The 26,439-nt window shown below is 42.1% G+C and overlaps 1 long non-coding RNA gene across 1 annotated transcript; it reads right to left on the bottom strand.

Moving 5' to 3' along the window:
* Positions 1 to 1,046: 1,046 nt before the first annotated feature.
* On the bottom strand, positions 1,047 to 11,916 carry LOC145414418 (uncharacterized). The gene is made up of 3 exons (XR_013899882.1): positions 11,792 to 11,916; positions 11,329 to 11,457; positions 1,047 to 1,560 (listed from the first exon to the last, which is right to left on the bottom strand). It is a non-coding gene; the product is annotated as an uncharacterized LOC145414418 (long non-coding RNA).
* Between the last annotated feature and the right edge of the window lie 14,523 nt (positions 11,917 to 26,439).

Below are 26,439 nucleotides of genomic sequence, written 5' to 3' on the forward strand. Positions count from 1 at the left end.
TACAATCCTCAGTGAAGGAAGGGACAGTCACAGAAGCTGCAGAGCCCATGGGATGGGCCTTACACTATGTTGGACCGCGTATCAGACGTAACGCATTGGATTCAGGGAGGCAAGAAGTCTTGCCCAAAGGTTGTACTCGTGAACTGTCTGCGGCAGTATCACGGGCCAGGACAGTACAGCTGGGACGTCTCCGAGGAATCAAGGTCTCCCGCATGCGAGGATGTTGAGGAGGACCAAGGAGCTGAAGTGCAAGAGGATGGTGACAGTTTCTCGAGGGAAGAAGTGAATCAGGAAGAGGACCAAGACCTTCCTGGAGGAGTGGACTGCGTGGATGAGCAAGGACTTTGTCGGAAGCGGCATAGAAGAAGACCTGATAAGTTAAAGGATTATTTTGTGTATAGTTAGATGTTCCATTAGGACTGAGGTTTATGTTTGTATATATTGTGTAGTTTTGTTGGGATGACAAAGGACTATGGAGGGGGTAGTGTTAAGAAGCGAGATTTGCCAGTTAGGTAGTCGAGGAGCTTCTCGACATTTCCTGTTGTTTATCGTAGCTTCGGTACGAGTCAGTGTGGCCAGTTTGCCTGCTGTTTGTGAGCATAGTTATTTTGTAAGTTATGCATTAATTTTTGTGTTCTTTTTGTCTATAATGTTTTATTTATGTGATAGTTAAACTGTGTAGTTTGATCTGGGTCTGTATGCTAAATAATTTAGTGTTATGTAATGTAAGAAAGCTTTTGCATATACTGGATATCTTCGAGTTGGCAACTGTTGTTCTCGTAAAATGTAGATAATTCTAGAACAATGCAAGCTTATATAAGGGTAGGGAAAAGACTAGTTGAAGTTCAGTTGGTTTTCAGTTCAGTTTGGGTGTAGTACAGTGTCACTGTCGGTGAAGTTTGTTCTTGTGAAAACAGTGAAGTGTTACTGAAGTTTGTATAACATCGGTACTTGTGAAAGTAGTGAAGTGTCGTCAGGCATTAAGTGTAACTACATTTAGTAAAGTTTGTATAGTTCCAGTGCTTGTGAGAATAGTGAAATGACGTTGGAAAGCATTAAGTGTAATTATTTGGAAAATAAAGACAGTGAACTCAGGAAGCCAGTGTTTATTTACAACGCCCCAGCTGATTCTGTGTACTGTACACCTAAAGGCTGATCATAGGAAGAATGACTCATTGGGGAACGTCCTTTCCAATACTGTACTACTGATGATGGAGCCTGTGGCAGTGTGGGACGGGGACGTAACACATGCTAATTCAAGTTTTCATTGGCAGCTGATGGAAGAGCAGCCTCGGTAACAACAGTGGTGCAAGGGAAGGAACCATTTCTTCTGCCACCGTTTGAGTGTCAGCTACACTCACTGATGGCAGGCAGTGTTCCTCCACCACCAACACCAACACCACCACTCCCACCACCACCACCACCCCCACTCCCATCTTAGCCAACAAACCAGCTGTTGCCTCTTCTAACAAAAGGAAGACACAGAGGTCATTACAGTTTGATGAAACCTCCCAAGCTGTGGCAGCCAAGAGGATGAAGGCAGAGGAGCAACAGCAGCACCTGTGGGAGAAAAGGCTACAGATGTTGGATAGTCACCAAGAAGAGACAGATGCTAGGAGACGTGAAGCTGAACCTCTTTTGAAAGCAGCAGAGGTAAAATACGAATAAGGAAAAGTGAACCAGAAAGCAGCTGAAATGAGACTATTATTAGTTTAAAGACAAATAGAAATTGCTAACCTTGACCTAGAAATGGCCAGAATGAAATTGACACATAGTTCTTATCCTTATACAGGCATTTATTTCCATAAGATGTTATACTAAAAAGTACAGTACAGTACTTTACTAGATATTACAGTAAAGTAAACATGTTATAAATAATGTACCATATAATGTGTAATGTATAATTTTCCTTACATACTCTGATTTATATCTGACGATATACAATATTTGTATTTTATTTGTACCTGCATTTTTATGTACTGTACTCAGATTAGCATATTTGCATTAGGTTACTAGGATCACATCATAATCATCACCCAGACCTCCTTTCCCACCCTAGGGTGGGGTGAGGTAGGATCCAAAGAGCTAGAAAAAAAAAAAAACTTGATGGACATGACACTAGCAGAGTTAGCCCAATTGAATGGGCCACATTCCAATTCAACCTCACGGAATCCTCAGTCACCTTGTCTCTCAACAACCATCGCTTCACACTTGTCATTTATTTTCAAAGCACGACACTCACGGACATATACAACACGGTGCACCAGTCTCCCGAACTCTTGTCCGTTGTTAATAAGCAACAGTGCATTGGCAGCATACATCAGGTTTAAGATATCCCATCTTTAACCACACAGTAATTTATCAAAGCCTACACACTCTCCATTACTCATGATTTTACCTCTTTTATAACCCCATCCATATCCATTATATACTGAACCAACTCGGGGACATCACAAAACCTTGTCTCACACCAACCATTCACTTAGTTAATGACCTACCCTTATACATGATTCACTACCATTGTAAAAGTTCCTAACAGCACTCAGCAGCTTATCCTCTACACCATACATACACAGAACCTTCCATAATCCCTCTCTGTTTAGCTTATTTGTTTACCATATCATATAGAGGTATACCTATAATCACCCTCTCTCCTCTCTTCACCAATATTTCAGCCATTATTATCTATCACTTCCCCACTGCACAACATATCATTTTGTCTTGCTTAAACTCCCTCCAAAACCATGTCTTACATTTCCTCCACTTTGCACTCAGATTTCTTTTGGACTCCTCATTCACTCTGTCCTTTCTCTTATCACTCTTTTCCAGATTTTTATTTAACTCTTCCGTCTCTCTACTTTTTATCAACTTTTTTTTTTTTTTTTTTTTTTTGTACAACAGCTTGTTTCGCCTGTTCATTCCAGTTTGGCACACTTGACCCTTTGGCAACTGTTAACATAAGGTGATAAATGTGACAATATTTTCATTTACCTATATGATTTGTCCATGTGGATGAGGATGGTGTGATGAAAGATGAAAGCTCCAGTGAAAAAAGTTGGATGATAAAGGCACTTTTTTTTTTTTTTTTTGTATTTCTTATGGAACTTAAACCAGTCATGCAAGTATTAATAGTAAATACAGCAATGTGAAGGTAAATGTGGTTAAGAGTAAAGTGCTGATATGAAAAGGAACTGGATCTTGAAACAAGGTACTTGTGTAAATGCACTGAAGGAAAGTTCTCTCTCTCTCTCTGTATATATATATATATATATATATATATATATATATATATATATACTATTTATGCAATGCTTCCAGCTAGCCAAGCATTCGCAAAGGTTACTGGAATGACTGAATAATTAATGAAGAACTACTGCCAGGGCAAAACAAGGCTATAAGACACAAAGGTCGCAGGTAGTATGTGGGATAATCACATTAAATGCAGAAACTGAGGAGCAGAATGAAAAGCAATACTGGAACGGATACTGAGAGCATTTTGAAAACATTAATACAATGGCCATCAACTTTTTTCTGGTACAAGGGCCAAATTATAACTGTGAAGAAGGTGATAATATTTTGGAAGTCAAGAGACTCATGAGCTGCAAAAACATGTAATGAAAGTGCATGTGCATATACATATATAACTATATTAATAGGATATTTACTGTTGTTGTTTCTATTGTAGGACATGGTTTCCTCTAAAATATTTGACACATCAGATACAAAAAAACTCCATTACAAAAAATTAAGGTAATTAACAGGGTAGGCTACAAATGAAGTGAAAGAGAGAGATTGTCCAGGTGCTTGAGGGTGCAAATTAGATGTATGTAGATTAACTGAAACTAAATGGCAAGGTGAGACTGTGAGAGAATGGGACCATGGATGAGGTATATGAGTGGCAGTGGGTGAGAATGAGAGGGCAAAAGAAGGAGTGTGTATTGCTGTGTGCAAGAGATGGAAGGAGAATATTAGAAAGTATGGATCAGTTGGCCCAATGATTGCGTGTGTAAGACTTAAAGTCGGACTACAAATGTGGGCTATTGTGTATGTTTACGCCAACCCAAGATCGTGCAAGCAGAGCGAAAGAAGAGTTCAGGAGAAACGTAGAAGCATGCATGGAAAAGTTTGAAAGGAATGAGAGAGTACTTTTGACTGGAGATATAAATGGAAAAGTAGGGAATGTGAAGGTGGATGGAGTAGTTGGTAAGTGGGATGTGCCTGCAGAGGTGGATGAGAATGGCAGTGGCCTAGTGGCATTTCATGCCTGGAGAGGGTTGGTGATAGCCAATAACCCCTTCAGACACTAAATGATCCTCAAGTATACATGGTGAGTGACGAGAAGGGTGGGTGGTGAACTGAATGAACAGAAGGCAATGATGGAGTATGTGTGTGTGGATGAGAGAATGAGAAAGTATGTAATGGATGCAAGAGCATATAGAGGTTGGGGGAGTGGACTTCCTGACCACCAGTTCGTGGTGGTGAAAGTCAAGGGCCAAATGAAAATGAGGACTAGAAGAAGGGAAGGACAAGAGGAAGTAGTTTATACAAGGAGGGTAGAAAGTATACAAGAGGATGTAAAAAAGGCAGAATATAAGAGTGAAGTAAAGGAGCGATTGGGTAAATATGATTTGGAGCAGATGGAGGACATGGAAGGTATGTGCAAGATATTCACAGAGGTCTGTGAAGCATGTGAGGTGGTGTGTGGGGTGAAGAGAAGACGAAACGGGGTGCAAGGAACAGCATGGTGGAAAGAATAGGCGAAACAGGCTGTGGGACAAGAGAAGAAAGCATATAGTAAGTGAATGAGAAATTGGGGCGTGGAGGAAGTCGAGAGACGGATGAGAAAGATATATGTAAAGAGGAAGAGAGAGGTGAAAATAATAGGAAGAGAGAGTAAGAAGAGAGTGGATGAGGAATTAGGAAGATATTTGAGTGTAAATTGGAGAGAATGCAAGAAAATTTTCTGGAAAGAGGTAAAGAGAGTTAGAATAGGCATTAAAGACATTAGGTGGGGAGTAAACGATAAAAATGGTAGATTGCTTTGGTGGTACTACTCTAAACAGGCGGCTAGGGTGGGGCACCAACCTCTGTACAGTGGTGCTATGTTTTCCAAACTCGCGATGTGAAACTGCTGTTATATATGTAAAAGGCATCACAAATAAGATAAACACATATGAATACAATGTTAACGTATGTATTATGATATATGAAAGACCATTAAACTTATTGCGCATGAAATATTTATACGGCAATACAGAAACGTGGCATAAATATTTTAAAGCATTGCTAAAAAAAAAAAAAAATGTAGTCACCTATTGGCTTTTGCCGTAGTTCTGGGGTGGGTAATAATGTCACAATTATGATTATAAGATAATGTGCAGGAATATAACCAAAAATATGCCAATTTCTTAGTAAATAAAAAAATAGTACATTAAACCCTCGTGAGCGGCAACACACACAGACCCAGTCTGACCCGGCCAGGTCTTCCTCGTGTCACTTTCCTTTGTGTCCTTGACTCAGGATGGCAGCTCAACTAGCCCACTCCTCGCATCCACATAGTCAAGCTAAATATAATGTACAATATAATGTAAAAGAAAATACCCAAAATGTATCCTAAAATACCATAGATGAGAGAGACAGAGAGAGAAAGAGAGAGAAGGCTGGGAGAAAGCAGGCCAGGGGCAGTGTTGAGTGCATTGTCAAGCTGAGGGAGAGATGTAGGAAGGGAGGGAAGGAAGGAGAGAATGACTGAATGAAAACAAATGATGGCGCCACAACAGCGAGGTCATCTGGCGCCATATGTAAAATAATAATATTTTTAGATATAATTATCAAATTTTGATATAATAAAAACAAAATAAAGAAATGAAAGCACAAGTTTATAACAGTCACTCATAAAAGAAACAAAATTCTTCAGGGTAATGCACATTCCCTATGGTGGTACCATTCTTAACTGGCGGTTTGGGTGGGGCACCAACCTCTGTACAGTGTTGCCACGTTTTCCATACCCCCGATGCCTCTCTCTCTCTCCTGGGGGGAGATGTGCATCACCCTTGGGAATTATGTTTCTTTTATGAGTGCTTTCATTTCTTTATTTTGTTTTTATTATATCTAATTATATTTAAAAATGTTATTGTTTTACATATGGCACCAGATGACCTCACTATTGTGGCGCCATGATTTATTTTCATTCAATCACTCTCTCCCTCTTTCGTTCCCTCCCTTCCTGCATCTCTCACTCAGCTGCACTCAACACTGCCCCTGGTCTGCTATCCCCCCCTTCCTCCCTCCCTCCCTCCCTCTCTCTCTCTCTCTCTCTCTCGTCTGTGGTATTTTAGGATACATTTTGGTTATTTTCTTTTACGTTATAATGTACATATTGTAAATTTGACATTATTTCCACACCACCCAGGAGGTTAAAGTCTTGGCGCATCTTTTTTTAAGTGTCCCCAAACAGGCCTAGGATAGACGAAGCTCTGGCCAGGTGGGACTGGGTGTGTGTGAGTGTTGCCTCTCACAAGGGTTTAATGTAGTATTTTTTTTTTTTACTAAGAAATTAACATATTTTTACTTATATTCCTGCACATTATCTTATAATCATAATTGTGACATTATTACCAACCCCAGAAATACGGTAACAGCCAATAAAAGTGACTACTTTTTTTTAAGCAACACTGTAAAATATTTATGCCACGTTTCTGTATTGCCGTATAAATATTTTACGGATAATAAGTTTACTGTTCTTTCATATATTATAATACACACGTTACCATTATATTCTTATGTGTTTATCTTATTGTGATGCCCATTACATATATCAGAGCCGTTCACATAGCGGGGATGGAACACGTGGCAACACTGTACAGAGGTTCGTGCCCCACCTAAACCACCACTTAAGATTGGTACCATCATAGGAGAGAGAGAGAGAGAGAGAGAGAGAGAGAGAGAGAGAGAGAGAGAGGCATTGCGGGTATGGAAAACGTGGCAACACTGTACAGAGGTTGGCGCCCCACCCTAGTCGCCAGTTTAGAGTAGTACCACCATAGTGGAGAAGGGACAAAAAGTGAGCATATGGAGAGGACACTTTAAGGAACTGTTGAACATAGAGAATGAAAGGAATGCACGTAGAAGTAGCTGGGGAATGGCTGGGAGAAGGAGAAATGAGAGAAGAGAGGAAGAAATCAGTAAGATGGAAGTTGTGGAAACAGTGAAGAAAATCAGAATGGGGAAAGCCCAAGAACGATGGAGTGTATGGTGAAATGCTGAAACATGGAGGAGAGATAGTAGAAGAATGGATGTGCAGATTTGCAGATTAGCCTGGGAGGAAGGTAGAGTCCCGGAGGATTGGAAGTCAGGTATAATTATTCCCCCGTACAAAGGAAAAGAGGAAAAAGAAGTGTGTGGTAATCATAGGGTCATTTGTCTTCTTAATGTTTTAGGAAAAGCATATGGTAGCATAGTTACTGACTGAGTTACAGTAGGGAACTAACAGATAAATTAATTGGGGAAGAATAGGGAGGCTTTAGGAAGGGAAGAGGTTGTGTAGATCAGATATTCATTCTTCTTTAGTAGAAAAGTTTCTAGAGGAGAAAGAAATTGTATGCGGCCTTCATGGATTTGGAGAAAGCATATGACAGGGTGAACGGAAAAGGACTGTGGAAAGTATTTGGAGTATATGGAACATACGAGAAGTTGTTCAATGCCGTGAAGAGTATGTATGAGGGTGCTATGGCTGCAGTGCATGTGGACAGTGAACTGAGTGAATTTTTCTATTTGAAGGTTGGATTTAAAACAGGGATGTCATGTCTCCATGGTTGTTCAATCTGTATATGGATATGGTTATAAAAGAGGTACAAGGCAGGGCAGTGGATGTTGGAGCGGCCCTAATGAGAGAGGGCAGTGTGTAGAAACTCCCTCTACTGTTGTTTGCAGATGATAATGGTTGTTAAATGAAGAAGAAGAGGAGCTGCAAGGCGTGGTGAATGAGTTTGGTAGAGTGCGTAGGAAACGGAATCTAAAGGTGAATGTAGGGGTGAGCGAAGTTATGGTCTTTGAGAGAAATGAAATCACTGAATGTACAGTGAGGTTGGATGAGGAGGAAATGGAAATTGCGAGTGAGTTTAAATTCTAGGGTAGTGTGATGAGTAAGGATGGAAGTGTAGAGGGTGAAGTGCTTGAAAGGGTACAGCAAGGAAGAAACGTTGCTGGTTCTTTGAAAGTAGTGATAAGAAACAGGGAAGTGAGCAAGGAAATGAAAAAGTTACTGCATGACAGTATTGTGACACCAACTCTGACGTATGCAATTGAAGCTTAGGCCTTGTTGGAGGGACAGAAGTCAAGAGTGAGAGCAGTGGAAATGAGTTACTTGAGAGAAGCATGTGGAGTCACATGGAGAGAGAGACTGACAAATGAAAAAGTGAAGGAGCGTTGTGGTGTGGATGAGTATGCGATAGAAAGCAATAGGAGAAACACACTGAGGTGGTTTGGCCATGTGCAAAGGACTGAGAGCAGGAGACTGACGAAGAGAGTGTATGTGAGTAAAGTGGAGAAGGGGAGAGGGAGGGGAGGGGCAAAGGATGAGATGGAGAGATGAAGTGGAGAGGTATATGAGAGACGGGGGTGTGAGCTGGGAGCAGTGCAGTGAAATGGCGGGGGACGGTGCGACATAGAGGCGATATGTTTGTGGCTATCCCTTATTGGATTACGTGTCTGGCAATACATAGATAGAGAGATAGATAGCTTAATTCAAATACTCTATTAACAACATTCATTGTTCAAAATATATTATGTCTTATTCTTACTAAGTAACATAAATAAGAAAATTATCAGCTCAGTTTTATCTATCTATCTATTGCCAGACGCCATAATCCCGTAACGGGTGGCCACAAACAAATTGCCTCTACTTAGCCCTGTCCCCTGCCATTTCACGGTCCCCCCCCCATCAGGCTCATACACACCTCTCTCATATACCTCTCCACTCCATCCCTCCATCTCATCCTCGGCCTCCCCCTCCCTCTTCCCCCTCGCCACCTTACTCACATACACTCGTCGTTAGTCTCTCGCTCTCCATTCTTTCCACATGGCCAAAGCACCTCAACGTATTTCTCCTAAAGCTTTCTATCACATCCACATCACACCACAACGCTCCTTCACTTCCTCATTTGCCAGTCTGTCTCTCCATGTAACCCACATGCTTCTCTCAGATAACTCATTTCCACTGCTCTCACTCTTGACTTGTGTCCTTCCAACAATGTCCAAGGTTCACTTCCATACGTTAGAGTTGATACTGTCATGCAGACACTTTTTTCCTTCCATGCTCACTTCCCTGTTGCCTATCACTGCTTTCAAAGAAGAGTTCAGTTTTATGTGACCAAATATTAACTAATTGAATTATGGCATGATGTACAGTAGTATAGCAGAGACTATCTTCGATAGTATTCTCTTATTATTTGTTTTGTCTTTACTCTTCCTTGCAGTGTTATATTAATTTCATTGAGTAATATATGTCCATCATTCTCTGGATCAACTTCTCCAACCTCCGGCGTTACTTCTATTGGTAGTACAGCCAGATTGTGGAGAACCATAGAATCAACGATTATTGATTTTGTGGTGTCTAAATTTGTCCTGACTGGTGTTGATAAGTACACAAACCTCTTTTTGAGAACACCAAATACTCTTTCAGTCGTGTTTCTAGTGCTGCTTTGGTTTAAGTTATATGCCTCATCCTGCCGGTTGTTTGGGTTGCCAACAGGTGTCAAAAGGTATTTCCTGCAGGGATACCCGCTATCCCCTAGGAGCTTAAAGCTCCTCACAACTCCTGCTCTTTTCAATTATTCTACTATCATGGACACTCCCAAGCCATCGTGAAACTACATTGTAAAACATCAAATCTGGCTCACAGATGGCCTGGATGAGAGAGAGAGAGAGAGAGAGAGAGAGAGAGAGAGAGAGAGAGAGAGAGAGAAACTTTCCTGCATCTGAAAACTTCTGAATTATCAACTGATGGCAACAATATTGGAATGTGGGTACAATCAATTGCACCTATTACTCCTGGCATCCTTACAATTTTGTAAAATTCATGAAGTGTTCTTTGAATATCATTGGCAGTAGGAAAGCGTATGTAGCGGCCACTCTTACTGGCAATTACTCTTAACACAGCTTTCAGGCACTGGCTGACTTTGATCTGGGAGATATCCTAGCAGTCACCATTGGACGGCTGGTGACCCCAGTTTCCATACAAGGCACAGCTATCAATACCTGAAGGTGGGGGGGGGGGGACAGGACGGTCAATTTTCGGTACTTCACATCACTCGATTTCGAAACAAAAAATATATCTTCTGGTCGATTTTAGTGTGATTTGAATGAATCTGAGCTTCATTTTTGTTGGAAATCAATCGTTTTGGAGATTAGGTCTGCCTAAGGTAAAATATACCTATTTTGGGGTAGTTAAGGAAGCAGCCAGGTCGCCCAAGGCAATGTTTACCGTTGATCTCACCAACTGGCAGCGTTGATTACCAACCATCGCTCTAACTGGAGGCGTCAGTGTATCTCGTGTCAAAACAATGGAAAACTTAATGATTTAACCAAACCTAACCTATCCTAATCCAACCTTCCCTCAATTGCCTTTGACAGCCAGCTTTCAAATGTAAAAAATGCGTGTTAAGAGAGTTAAATATTATGGCCGGCTAGTGGCAGACATTGGCGGAGATCCGAGGTAATTAAATAGGCCTATTCAATATTCACATTATATATATATATATATATATATATATATATATATATATATATATATATATATATATATATATATATATACATATATATATATATATATATATATATATATATATATATATATATATATATATATATATATATATATATATATACGTAACTTGGCAACCCCTGGTCCATGAAGGGTTAATATCTCTCTTGTAATAGGAGTAAAATAAGAAATTACACACAGAAGTGCTCGAGCCACTGAAAATTTGCATAAGTTATGATGTAATTATTAGGAAGTACAGTTAAATTATAGTTTCAACCCATAACATAATTACGAGATTTTGGTCGTCTTTTCAGTATTTTAGACAGTTCTAAGACACTACTTCTAGGGCATTTTCGTCGCAAATTGTTTTTTATTTTACCCTTGAAGATAACCTAACCTAACCTAACCTATTTGTATTTCATAAGTAAAATACAAATAATTTGCAACAAAAGTGCCACAGAAGAAAAACGTCTTAGAATTGTCTAAAATACCGATAAAAAAAAAAACGGATCAAAATATCGTAATTGTGTTTTTGGCTGAAACGATATTAAAAAGGGAAATACCTCTTCTATCAGGAGTGACAGGAAGTTGATCCAAAATTTTCTGAATAACCTCAGACATCACATGTTTTGTCAGTCTGAAACGATTTACAAACTCCTCCTCACTCATGGCAGTAAAAGGGTCCATCCGATCTGGGGAAAGGACAGGCTTAACACGATGTTCAAGTCACTGAGAGATAATAATACATATGGGTTAAGGACAAAACGGAATCTTCAAAACTTTCAGAAGAATCCAGTTTAAAAGAAATTCAAAATACAGTACACAGAAAGAAAGACCTAAAAACTCAATACTTAGGTGTGAAATATTAAAGGTACACGAATGCTCAAAACCTTCATAAGAATATATTATTGAACATGAGAATGTAGAAAATAGTTAACACAAGAATAGAGTTAAAGCTCTAGGGAGCCTGTAAAATGTACAGATGAATGTATGGAGAAATTAATTGGAGGTATCCTCCATTATTACCTGGAATAATTCTAAGAATGGAATAATTCTAAGAATTTGCCGTGCAGCAATTCTCTTGGCTCCAATTTTGGCTTCAAATTGATCTTGGTGATCCAAGTCATCCAAGATATTCATAATTCATTGGTATCGATCCATCTGGGTAAATACCTGTAATAAAATTGGTGTGATAATATATACAAGAATAAAATCGGTACATGTATTCAAAATTTACAAAATTATTTTTGGTAATAAAAAATTGTTTTGTGGTGGTTACCCTAATCTTTTAATCATTTATACATTTTTTATTGTGCAAATTGTGCTTTTGATTGGCCTTAATGTTAGACACCTACAAAGAGCTACAAATCAACTGACATTAATTTGCTTTTCTACTTTAGCTGATTCTTCATAGCAAAGTTAGTAAATCTGGTGAAATTATTAGGACTGATTTGGTCTCAACTTATAACCATATAGGTTATGTTAGGTTACCTATAACCATAGTTGTCTTTTAGGCCAATTTTCCATGTTTTATTGCTAAAATAATATGCTAAATCTGATAAACAACGTCTCTGAATCAGTCCAAAGGTAGAAAACACTTTTAAATAAAACTTGAGAGGGGGTCCAATGTGTTCTTAAATTATACCATGTGCTTACCTTTCTGAAGACAATAATGAAAAGTGAAATGGTGTAAAAGTCTGTTAGACAAAGTGCTCTTGGAAATAGGCTGTGAAGTGGCCTGGATCATCACAGTATGAGACACAGGTAACTTGGGAATGGTAGAAGTCAACGACTAGAATGTGTGCAGCAATTTGATCATAAACAGATAACACCAGTCCTTAAAAATCCGTAAATAAAGATGGTGTCACACAAAAAATTATAACAAGAGTTTAAAAAAAACTGCAAATGCATTTCCTGAATGTTACAGTAATAACTAGTTAGAGAATATGGTATCAGAGGAGGTGGGTGATGGTCCTGCTTCATGTTCCACTACGTTTTCCCCAAGACAGACCCATCCGCGCACCATAAGGGCCTAAATTTGGAGATGGGTAGGGGTTACAGGCGGGGAAAAAGAGAAGGGGAGGGGGAGAGTGAAAGTAGATTTTCCAATATAACTTACCACTATAATCCACTGGATTTCACTACTGATCTTCATAGATCCTATTGCCTACCTCCATTTCTGTATCTAATATAAATTTGTCTTATCTTCCCTTTAAAACATTTACTGAAATAACACTCACAATATTTTCAGGTAGCTTATACCAATCATATACAATCCAGTGCATGAAAGTGCCTTTTGTTTGTGTTTTATTACATCTTTTAAAAATCTTTGAAAGTTCTTTTTAATAGACCAAGATCCTGTTCACTTTCGACACAGTCTTAACTATGTGGGCATCAGCCTTTAAGTCATCACTAAGTATCGCTCCCAGAGCCTTTTCTTCTGTAACCTGCGTCAGCACATATTCCCCAATATTATACTCTAGTTATATTTTGGATTGGTTCTTCCCACATGCATGGTCTTGCATTCTGAGTCACTGAATTTTAACAGTCAATGATTTGATGGAACCATCGTCTCATCTACATCTTGCAATAACTGTTTTTCTCTCACTGTTCCTACAGTGTTATATAGGCTATTTTTGTGTCGTGTGCAAAAATTTTGCATTTGGAACTAAGATTCTTTGGGAGGTCATTTATATATATATTAGGAACAGTATTGCCCCCAACACTGAACCCTGTGAGACTTCACGTGTCACTTCTGCCAGGTCAGACAGTTCTCCATTTACTCTAACTCTCTGTATTCTGTTATGTAAGAAATATTTTGTCCACCTCAAGATATTACCTCCAATTCCTGCTCCCTCAAACTTGTAAATTAGTCTTTTCTGTAGTTCAATGTCGAAAGTCTTTTCAAGATCAAAGTAAATGACATCAAAAGGCTGATTTTCATCATGCATATCTGTCCAATCACATAATGTTTCTAGTAAATTATTTAAACATTATCTGCCACTTCGAAAGGCATGCTGATTTTCACACAGTATATTTCTTTTTCCTACTGTACATAAGCTACAATTTTTTTTTTCTTAAAATTTCTTCAAATACTTTGCAAATTACGCATGTGTGGCTCACTGGTGTGTAAGTTCCTGCTTGTGATCTATTTCCGATCTTGTGTATAGATGAAACAGTCACTTCCATCTCAGAAGTATGGTTGCAGTCTTAAGGAATGTTCATACAGAATAGTCAGTGGTTCACAAAATTCATTTGCAAGTTCCTTAAGTACCTTAGGGTGGATGTTGGCAGGTCCTGTGTTTTATACCACTTAATCTCTTAAGTTTGTTTTTTTGCTCCTGAAGATGACATAATGGGTTGTAATGGAGTGCCAGGAGAAAACGATAATGGGAAGCGACTGAAGGATGTGTCAGGAAAGGAAGTTGTTCATTTTTAACTTTTATTTCAAAGACAAATATGCACATAAATACACATGGTATAGAGGGAACAGGTATCGGGTTGAAAGGAGCCTGATTGATTATGTGCTTGTAGAGAGGTCGATGCTGGGAATGGTTGCTGATACGAGCCGTGAGAGGACGATGTCGAGGTCTGTCAGATCATATGATTGGGGTATGCAAGATTAAGCTGAGAGGAGTGAGGTGGATCAGAAGAAAGAGAAGCAGTCAGGGAGAGAGACTGCAAGTTGAGAAGCTGAGGGTCAAAGAAATGGCAGATGAATAGAGGACCAAAGTAGGGGGAGGAGTTAAAATCAGTGAATTGGAATTTATTGGATCTAGACAGCCTGTGGAACGTATATAGGGATTGTTAGTTAGGAATGTTAAGCCGGTGTGTGGTGTGGCAAGAGTAACAACAAAGAAGAAATTTACGGCCTGGTGGAATCGAGAGGTTAAGAGAGCAGTGGAGGAGAAGAGGAAGAAGTGGCTAGAGTGGTTACAGGACAGGGGTTCAATTGAAATAAGAATTGAATATATTGAGAGCAAGAAGCACGTAAAGAGACTAGTTAAGAGGAAAAAGAAGGAGGTAAATGATGATTTAGGAAGAAAAATGAATGCAAATTACTTTGAAACTAGGAAGTTATTCTGGAAAGAGGTGCGGAAATGTAGAAGTGAGAAGTGACAGCGGAAAGAAATGTGAAAGTGTGAGGGATGTAAGTGGTAGGTTATTAACCCATGGCGATGAAGTATGGACCAGATGGAAAGTATTTCGAAAGCCTGATGAATGAAAATAGAGAAAGCAAAGCCGATGTAAACATGATTGGTTTTGGGGGTGTGCAGAGAAGGAATGCAGTGATAGGAAACGTGACACTCGCACATGTGAAGAACGCGGAGTTGATTGATTGATTGAAAATAATTAAAATCTGGCAGCGCAACTGCCAGGGTCATATGCCGCCGGATGACAAAGTAAAAGACATGGCAAAATAAAAAGTGCCTATTCAAAATAAAGTTAATATCTGTTAGTAGGAATAAAACACTCAAAATTATAAAAGAATAGTTTATAAAATAACAATTACTTATAAAAGTAGAAGGAGGCCCGCCTCCTGAAGAAAACTAAAAACATCAGTAAAATCACTAGAGGCCTCACCAAGCATCGAGGACAAACAGTAGGCACCATCTGCCCCACCATGCCTATGAAGGAACCTCTGACGCAGGTCCCCCCGACTCGGACACTCGACTAGCAAGTGACGGACTGTAAGGGGAACAAGGCAGTCATCACAGTACGGTTGAGTCTCGCCACACATGAGGAACCCATGTGTAAGCCGAGAATGCCCAATGCGAAGCCTAGCAAGAGCCACCTCCAGTCTCCGAGACATAGAGGGAAGAACCCGTGGCACAACCACTCTCTGAAAGATTTCTTTTAGTTTATTGTGAGAAACACCATCCCAGTGTCTCTGCCAACACGTACGAATTGCGTACCGCAAGTACGAGTAAAGTGTTACATCAGAAACAGGAAGTGGGTAGTAGGTTGGGGGCTGTTGAGAAGATGCAGCTTTAGCTAAAGTATCTGCCCTCTCATTGCCCACCACACCAACATGTGCAGGAACCCAACAGAAGTCTACACGGTGGCCACGACGGCCAAGAAGAAAAAGCCATTCTAAAATTGATAAAACCAATGGATGGGATGCATTAAAAGACTCCAGTGCAGACAAATCACTACGTAAGTCACTAAAAATCACAAAAACGGACTGGGGGAGAGTAAAAATGATTTTATGAGCATATAAAATTGCAGTCAGTTCTGCCGTATACACTGAAGTAATGCCAGGAAGGCTACCGCCCCTACTAAAGGAAGGGAAGACAACACCAAATCCTACTCCAGTATCAGTTTTAGACCCGTCAGTGTAGACGGGGACAGAACCCTCATGAATGGAGGCATGTTCTAAAAAGAGAGAGAGGGACACCTGAGAGGGAAGTGAGGCTTTTTTTTTCAACAACGGACCTACAGAATGTCACGCGAGGGAGTAGTCAAGAACCCACCCTTGGGATCCGATGTGGACAAATTGCCAGTCTCGGGACAGAGAGGGCTAGCATAACAGACCGGACCCTGTAACCAAATGGCTTTGGGAAATTAGGACGGGTCTCAAAAACAGAAGATCGGAAATCCTGGGAGACAATGGCACAAGAAATTGAGTCTGGAATGCGGTGAAGACGATACCAACACCTCATCATTAGCAACTGGCGTCGCAAGTCCAAGGGGAGTACACCAGCATCTGCCAACAAACTTGGAATTGGGGATGATCTGAATGCCCCAGTTGCCAGAAGTATACCAGCATGATGCACAGAATTTAACAACTGGAGGCGGGCATCTGTTGCAGAGGAGTAGACTCCACACCCATATTCAAGTTTAGGAAGAATAAGAGACCTATGCAAGAGGAGGAGGGTCTGACGGTCAGCACACCAAGAGGTATGAGCTAAAACCCTCAAAAGACTCAAAGCTTTAAGACAAACCACCTTAACAGAACGAATATGAGGAACCCAGGTTAATCTTCTACCAAACAGAAGACCCAGAAACCGCGTCTCTTCCACACAGGATATTCTCCTACCATAGAGATACAAGTCAGGGTCTGGGTGAAACCCTTGAAGATGACAAAAATGCATAGCCACTGTCTTTGCTGAAGAAAAATGAAAATCGCGTGTTTCTGCCCAGTCAGAAATTCTATTGAGAGCCAGCTGCAACTTCCTCTCTATCAGAGGCATTCTAGACGTGGTGAAGGAAATCGAGAGGTCATCGACATATAGTGATCCTCGTACACCATCAGGAAGTACACTGATGATGCTGTTAATGGCTACAGCAAACAGAGTAACACTGAGGATACTCCCCTGTGGTACTCCATCTTCTAGTGGTCGGGAATTAGAAAGCACTCCTCCCACTCGCACCCTTAAAATTCGGTTAGATAAAAATTGTTGAATAAAAATAGGCAAGCGTCCACGAAGACCAAACTCATGAAGAGAGAGTAAAATACCATGATGCCAGGCAGTGTCATATGCCTTCTCCAGTTCAAAGAAGACCGTGGTCTGGTGTTTGTTAGTGGAGAAGGCCTCACAGACAGAAGATTCCAAGGACAGCAGTGCATCAGAAGTAGATCGCATTGTTCAAAAACCAAACTGGGCAGGGGATAAGAAGTCACCTTTCTCCAAAAACTAAACAAGCCTAACATTGACCATCTTTTCCAGAACTTTACATATACATGACGTTAGAGAAATAGGCCGATAATTCGTTGCCTGTAGGTGGTCCTTATGTGGTCTGGGGATGGGGATAACCACAGCAACACCCCAGCTAGCCGGAAACTCCCCGGAACACCAGATCTTATTAAACAGAGAAAGCAAAAACAAAAGGGACTCATCAGACAGGTGACTTAAAAAGGCATAAGGAATATCATCATAACCAGGAGAAGAGTCATGGCACTGCGACAGAGCTGCCTGGAGTTCAGAGATTGAAAATGGAACATTGTAAGGCTCTCCCCCAGCAGAGGTAAAACTGAGATCACGAGACTCTAGGCGCCGACGGTGGCAAGCTGAAGGCATATCTGCATCCTTCTGTGAAAATGCCCAACCCCTCATCTTCCATTAAAGAGGTCAGCATGACACCCCGAGGGTTGGCCTCACTGTTTCCCCATAGTGGATGGTGTCCATTCATATCTCCCAGTAACAAAAAGGGAGAAGGAAGGCCACGAATAAGGCGTTCCAGATCCACCCTTTCAACAACAGCACTGGGAGGTAGATAAAGACTGCAAACTGTATACTGCCGACGTATAAACTTCCGGACAGCGACAGCCTGCGGGGGAGTAGAGATGTCCATATGACTGTAAGGAATATCCTGGCGAAGGAAGATAGCAGCACCTCCATGACGACCTTGACCTGGTACAGGATCTGAATAAAAGGCATGGTAACCAGAAGGACCAGAAGGAACAGCATCACCTACCATGGTCTCCTGGATGCACATGTACAGAGGAGTAAATTGAGAAACAAGATGACAAATTTCCTCATACTTAGCGCGTAAACCCCGACAGTTCCACTGGATGATAGAACCCATAATGGAGGAAGGATGACTAAGTGCGAGACTGTACACCTGACAAGCGAGAGGGTTTGGATTAATGCTTATGAAGGCCCTTCACAGGGGCTTGCCCAGCACCAGAAACCTGCACCCTCTGTCGAACATCCGTGGGTAAACGAGAGGCTGAGGAAGTAAGTTTTACAACACTCCTTCTTTGAGTGGGTATACCAGTTTGTTTGGAAGGTGGCTTGGAGGCTGTTTCTGAAGGTGTAGGACGGCCAGTGCTCTTACCACAAGCCCCAGAAGTGGAAGTAGAGTCCACAGGATTCGAATCATTTGAGGAGGCCATCCTATCCTGCAGATCTGAAACACCAACGAGCTGTCCAACAACATCCCCAGGTGGGGATGGAACCGGAGGTGAACCTGCTGTTTCGGATGTCGCCTGGGTAGGCCCCTCAGCCTGCTGAGCAGAGGGAAGAGGAGAGGTGTCGACAGAAGGGTCGACAACAGAGACCTTAGGTGGCCGGTCTTCATGCTCAGAGGACTCTGACGAACAATGGTGACGTTTGCCAGGTACAGGTAGAGCCTTGGGCAGACTGGGTAGGACAGGAGAAGGAGTCTGGTCAACGTGGACATCAGTCATCACCACAGAAGTGTGCAAGTCATCAGCCACCGAAGTGGGGGCAGAAACAGTCACAGTAGGGGGTGTGCGAGGTTCATTTTCACAAATAGTATGAACGATAGGGACAGCATCCCGCAAAGCACCAGATGATGCAGTGGGCACTGGATTGGGTTGAGGCTGTCTCTGAGACATAGGGCTGTGTACTGGTATTCCAGAAAGGACAGAAGCATAAGTAACACCGGGCTGAAAGAAGTGAGTCTGGGCTTTCTTCTTAGCCTCAGGGAATGAAACCTTCTCAAGTGTTCGAATCGATAAAATCTCCTTTTCCAGGCAGTAGCGAGGACAGTTTTTGGAAGATACCGCATGAGGGCCTCCACAGTGATAGCATTTAAGGGATCCTGGAAAGTCATTGGCATGACTTGGTCTGCCACAGGAGGTACAGACACCAGGAAGGCCAGCCTGTGAGCGGCGGCAAAATCGACTAACATGTCCGTACCCTTGGCAGTGAAAACAGCGTTTTGGGGTTGGCACATACGGCTTCACAGGAAGCAATAGCCATGCCAGTTTCTCGGACCTAGACAATGTCAATTTATTGAATGTCAAGAACAATGTTGGACTCGGATTCAAGATCCCATCTCTCTTTTTTTTGGAAGGCGTTCAACCTTCACCACACCAAACGACCACAGCTCTTCCAACAATCGTTCCTCTGAGTATCGGAGGATGTCACGAGAGAAAATGACTCCCTTACACTGGTTGAAGGTTCCATGAGGAACACAGGTAACATCAGAACCAGCAACAGAGGTCAAGTTCATTAGCCGGGAGCTCTCCTCTGGAGTGGATACCTCAATGAGAATGCTTCCATCCCCCTGGGAAGAGATCTTGGGCTCTCTTCCACAAACTGACACTATGGCACGGTGCAGCTCAAAGATGTCAACATCTAGAACTGACCCTCCTATGGAGGATCTCAGAACCAGATACTTTGCATAAGAAGCCGACACCAGTTCTTCTCCGTTCAACCCCAGAGCCGTACCTACCCGGCATGACCGCCGCCCAGTCCCAGTTGAAAGCTGGGGCAAAGGAGGACATTCACCAGGGGCCTGGTAAGGCTCCAAGGTGGCAATAAGGGAGTCACCAGGGACAGAGCCAGAGTCGTCAATGAAATTTTTTTTGGTGGCCATGTGCTTTAACAAAACCTTCATTCCCCCACTCCTCCACCCACCATGGAGCCCAACGAGGGGAGGTCGTATGCCAGGGACAACATCACTGGCGACCCCAGAGGTAGCAGGAGAGTATATGCGGGTAACCACTGGGGGACCTTGGCAAGGGTGACTCCAGGACGATAGGAGCCACCAGGCCCCCCAGTGCCCACTTGACCCTAGCCAACGCATGACCAGCCGATACCTGGTCGGGCCCAACCAGGCCACCCATCTAGCCAGAATAAGGGACCAAAGAGGTATATTGCTAGCTGCAGGGTGCACCGTGCAGCTTTGCTCAACCTCCAGGACTCACGTCTCCCAGCATTACGGGATGCCACGCACGGCAAACACGTGGGGAGGCAACAGTCCTGCCCTAGATGGCAAGTGGGCAGGGACTAGCATCACCAGCAGGCCTCCTCCACCAGTGATGTAGGGGGTGTTTGGTCCATGAGGCCGAGAAATACCGAACCCTACAAAGGTAGGCAGGCCTCCCTAGTAGGTGGCATTGCCAGCCACGCTTCAAACCCCGCCACCACGTCAAGGTGACCCCCCTCAGCGGGGAAAGAACGCTGAGAAAATGGGAAAACAATTGGGGGTTGATGAGGTGTATACAGAGATGATTAAGTGTAGTGGAGAGAGCAGAATGAAGTGCTTGTTGGAGATATGTAGGAAGGCATGGATGAGTGAAACGGTGCCAGCAGAGTGGAAAAAGGCTGTGATTGTACCCCTGTACAAAATTAAAAGTGAGCAAAGTGAGTGCAAGAATTATCAACTCATAAGCATATTCAGTGTCGCAGGGAAGGTATATGGAAGAAATATTATAGAGAAAGGAAGAGAGATACCAGATGTCCTGGTGAATGATGAACATGGTGGCTTTAGAAGTGGCAGAGGATGTGTGGATGAAATATCTGGAGTGAGACAGATAGTGCAGAAGGCTTGTGTGAATGACCATAAAGTGTTTATGATGGATCTGGAAAAAGCATACGACAAAGTAGACAGAGAAGGATTGTGGAAAGTTTTGTGCATGCACGGCATAGATGGTAAGCTGCTAGGTGCCGTCAAGCGTTTTTACGATGGCAGTAAAGTATCTACAAGGGTAAATGGGCATCTGAGTGAATGGTTCATGATTGGTGTGGGCGTGCGACAAGGCTGTGTGATGTCCCCATGGTTGTTCAATATATGATGGCTGGGGTGATGAGCGAAGTAAAAACATAGGTAATGGAGAGGGGGATGGCGCTGGTAATGAATGATGATGGATGGAATATCTCAGATTTATTGTATGCTGATGATGCAGTACAATTGCATTTTTTTCATGCAGGAAAGAAGGAACCAAAGACCAGGGGCTTGCAAACCGTTCCTGCCGAGAAGAGAACAAAAACAATACAAAAGAGCGCCAAATTCAAGATCCGTTCATTTCGAGATGCCTGGACACACTACGTTTGAAAGACTGGAGATCATAGGAAGTAGGAAAATACAGACAGAGGGAGTACAGGTTCCAGAGTTGGGACCTGTTGCATAAATGAAGGAATCTGGCAAGTAACGGTTAATTCTCTGCATTAGAGAGTTGGAGACAGAAAAGGGATGAGAGTTTTGGTTGCTAGACGAGTGCTAAGCACCCGTCGTAGAGGTGGAGGGATGCAAGCAGACAGTTCAGAGGAACAGTGACCATTGAAGTAGCGATAGAAAAGAGATAAAGATGCAACAGTTGACGAAGAAAGAGAGGTTGAATGGAGCCAGTAAGTGGAGTGGAGAGATGATGAGACAAAAAGTCTTTTGACCTCCACCCTATTAAGGTAAAGCTGTATGCGGGGATCCTCTCCCACACATGCGTGTTGTACTCTACACAGGGGCGAATAAAACCTCGTGTATAAAGTCAACAACTGTGCATGAAACCCCTAAGCATTTTCAAAAGGTAATGCAGGATTGAGCTTCAGATATTATTAAATATTAATGGGTATTCCTGTGGAAGATTCTGTCGAGTTGATAGGGTGTAAAAACTGAGTTTTTGATGCATTAAAAACAACGTTATTTTTACCCCAGTCAGAGATACGAGCCAAATCAGATATTAGGTGTGCCATAGCCTCATCCCTTGTTTGTTGAAGCAACTGCTGCGATGGACGTTTCGGGAACCAAATGGAAAGGTGATTGGTGTGAATCATCTGCGTATTTGAGAGTGGATAGGGTCAGATGTACAACTTAGAAGATCGTTGATGAATAAAATGAAGAGAGTTGGTGATAGGATAGAACTCTGAGGAACACCACTTGTTGAGAAATCTAGGAGACGAACGATGGCCTTCTTACAACAGCGGCTATAGAACGACCAGAAAGGAAGCTAGGAGATGTAGGCACAGATAGGATAGGAAACCGTAAGAGGGCAGTTTGCATATTGTAAAGATTTATGCCAGACTCGATCGAAAGCCTTTGGAGATGTCAGGTACATAATGGCAAAGCTTTGGGCCAAAGTCCCTAAAGGAGGATGACCAGGAGTTTGAAAGGTAGGGTGAGAAGATCGCCGGTGAAGTGTCCCTGACGGAACCCATACTGACGATCAGAAAAGCAGGTTGTGAAAGGAAAGATGCTTTTAAATTTTTCTGTTAAGAAATGATTCAAAAACTTTGAGACATAGGATGTTAAAGCAATTGGACGATAGTTAGAGGGTTGGGAATGGTCACTCCTTCTTTGGGACAGACTGAATGAGAGCAAACCTCCAAAGCAAGAAGGAAAGGTCCAAGTTGACAGACAAATTCGAAAAAAGAGTTTACTCTAGGCAGGTGTATGCACAGAAGCACAAGTTCTTGAGGACGACAGGAGGGACTCCATCAGGCCCATGTGCCTTGTTAGTATCAAGGCCAGTGATGACAGAAAAATACATCAGCTGAAGAAATTTTTTTAATGTCAGCCATGAGGAAGTCAGGAGGGGGAAGTGATGGACGAACAAAGCACCAGAATCGTCTAAGGGTGGAATTGCCTGAGAGAATAACCTCCATAATGCGCAATGCACACTCAGATGGCTCCCGGCTATGGAAGCAATAATCATTTCAGGGGATATAAAAAAATACTGTTTGAGGGCCTCCCCAATTCGCAGCTCCAAAATGCCACAGTCGACGTTTCTTTTGGATGGGTCCACAGGGCGTACCGGAGCGATAGGACAGGTCAGAGTAATAAGGTTGTGATCAGAGGAGCCCAACGGAGAGGAAAGATTATCAGTGTAAACAGAAGGATTAGTTGCTAAGTGGAAGAATGTTGGAGCTCACTTCAAGGTGGTTAGGGATACGGGTAGGGTGCTGTACAAGCTGCTCTAGGCTTTCCTATTAAGGATAGAAATGATGTAGGCTTATTCACCAAGTGGATCAGTGAAAGGAGAGCAAAGGTGATGGTGAACATTAAAATCTCGTAGAATGAAGATTTCAGAGAAAGTAGAAATGGATAGAATGTGTTCCATTGTAGAAGTAAGATAGTCGAAAAAATTTTAGAGTCAGTAGAATTAGGAGATAAGTAAACAGCGCAGATATATTTAGTTAGAGAATGACGAGAAAGCCGATGCCAGAGAGTAGAGGAATTCAGAAGAATCCTAACTTCAAGAACACGAGAGTTAAAGATCAATCGCTGCGCTACATATACAGAACAGCCATCTTTGGTTTTGAAATGAAAATAGAGAAAGTAGGAGGAACCAGAAAAGGGTTTACTTCGTCTAGTTGCCATAGACAGCTGAGTCTCTGTCAGGAAGAGAAGGTGAGGTTTAGAGGAGGAGAAAGGTGATGTTCAACAGAAAGTTAGAGGAAAAGCGCCGTGAATGCTGCAGAAATGAAGAAGTGAGTCAGACAGTGGTTCCAGGCATCTTCTCTGAGTCGTCGCAGGGAGAAGGCAAGGCAGATAGTGCGGGAATTTATGGTCCCCTTCCCCTGGGGATCCCAAGCCTGATTTAATAACGTCATTTTTCTTTCTCCCTACGTGTCAAGTGGGGTTGATGGAGAAGTAGTGCCCCTCCCTGTAAAACAATTAACTCTAAGCCCTTGGCCACCCTGTTTGGGATACATGGCGTCTGGCAAATGAATGAATGAAACAATTTTTCTTTTTTTAATTTTTTAAAAGGAAGTGTAATGTGTAGTGTGCATGTAGTTTGGTGTTGACAGAGAAACTTGTATCGGAGAGCATGCTGGCCTACTCTCTGTGTTACATTGAAATACTGAAAAAGTTCAGCAAAGGAGGGGTGGTCAGGGAATAGTCTCGAGGGCTTGATGAAACGGGAAAGCACCAGCTCTCCCTGTCATCAGCTTTCCATGCACTTCTGGGAGTACTGCTCCTGCTCGATCTGTGCTAGCAGTCTACTCACTCACATCGGGACAAGACCGTGGTAGACTAGTGCAGAGTTTTGCTGACGTCTGTGAGTGTCGTGCCTTGATAGTAAATGGGAAAAGGGTACAGTGATGGTTATAGAGGAGAGAAGGCGACTCCCAGCCTTTCATGTTACAGTGAATGGAGAGAGACTGGAATCGGTGAGAATTCAAATACTTGGGTACAGTGATAGAAAAGAGAAGATAATTTGCAAAAGAAGTGGAAAGTAGAGTGACACAAGGAAGGAAAGTAGCTGGTACATAATGAAAGCCTTGATAAGAATCAGAGGCTTCGGAGTGTTGCTGCTGTACGAGATTTATACATGAAGGAGTGTTAGTGCCAACTTTAACATATGATGAGACTGTGGTGTGGCATGAAAAATGAAAAGTCAAGCAGTGAGAGCAGTGGAGATGGGATTGCAGTGGAATATATGTGGAATACAGAGAGTGCATAGGATACGAAATAATGTGATTCTGTGGAAAGATGTGTGCAGTGAGGAAATCTGTGGACACTCAGAATCGTGGAGAGAGTGTACTGAGATGGTATTGTCATGTGGAAAGAATGGATAAAAATAGAGTTGTGAAAAAAGTATGTGTGAGTGAATTTGAAGGAGGGAGGAGGCGACGTAGGCCAAGGAGAAGGTGGAGGGATATGATGGATGTGAGTGTGTGAGGAAGAGAGGCAGTCGGTGAAAGGCTAAGGGACTGACAAAAAGATCGAGCTGGTTGGATGAATACTGTGAGGGAGAAACGCATGATCAGGCACCCCTTTTGAACGTGACAGCGTCCAGACTGACTCTATCGGATACGTTTATGTGAAGCTACCAGAACATGATGAATGTTTTTGGCGTATCAGAGAGCCAGGCTTCCGGGAAGCTTGAACAGTGAGTGAATGGAAGTGTTGCCCATTGGATTGGGCAGATTTGGGCTTGTCTGGACATTGTTACTCCTCACCCTGCCCTAGGGTGTGGAAAGGAGGTTCGAATGATGATGATGAAGTTTTGCTTTTCACTAGAGACTTTTCAGCACAGGTGCAGCTGTTAATTCTTTTCTTCACGTTCTCTGTCACTGGAGTCAAAGGCATCCTTGTACTTCATTGTAATAATTTAGACAAATGAAATCATTTAGCATTATTTCAGTTTGGTTGTATCCTCTTGAGTAAAAACTGATTTAAGAAACTCTTCAGCTCATTTGTTATATCCTTGTTACTAGTCGTTTCTGTGTTTTCACGTTTTGTTACTCTTCTTACGTGGTCTGTGATTCTTTTACTACTGTTTACGTATTTATAAGAAAAGCGCTTTTGAATTTCTTTTTTCACTTCCTGGGAAACAGATTCCTCAGAACCTCTGTGCAGCATGTATTCCTTTTCCTTAATATATTCTTTGTAATTCAGCTTTAGATTTGACTTTTGGTAATGTTTCCAAGCAAAGTGGTTTTTCCTGGCTGCTCCTTTGGCATGCTTGTAGAACCATAGCTGTTTTTCCTTCTTTCTTTTATCATTTCTACAATCGGGTACAAGTGAGTTTATTCCTTGTATTATTTTCTCCCCTTCAATCAATTTACTCATTTCTTGCACATATATTTTTCCCTCATAACTCCTCCACCCGTCAGGAAAGAGAAAAGTGAAAGTAACAAAAAGAGAGAGAGAGAGAGAGAGAGGGAGAGAGAGATTGATTGAATAGGAAAACTAGTGCCAGGGCAGCAAAGGCCATATGGCACTAAAGAAGAAATCATTGATATCGGTCAGGTAAAGCAATCATATGGAGGAAAGACATACGGATACGTGACAAAAAAGATATGAGAGCGGTAACCTGAAACGTGGGCGGATTCACCTAGAAGATCAGCAATGAATGTGGATGGTGTAAGTTACCAAGGAAAGGGAAAGCACGGTGACGCCTTCAGCAGAGTATCGATGTCAGTCCAGAAGGAGATGCTCTACAGCAGGGGTTCCCCAACCTGGGGTAAATTACCTCCCAAGTGGGGTAATTTGGTCTTTTGTGAAGGTTAATGGGGGAGGTAACAAAAAAAAAT

Source organism: Coenobita brevimanus, chromosome 99 (assembly GCF_032717465.1).
Source record: "Coenobita brevimanus isolate Jiangsu-jjx chromosome 99, ASM3271746v2, whole genome shotgun sequence".
NCBI classification, from domain to species: domain Eukaryota; kingdom Metazoa; phylum Arthropoda; class Malacostraca; order Decapoda; family Coenobitidae; genus Coenobita; species Coenobita brevimanus.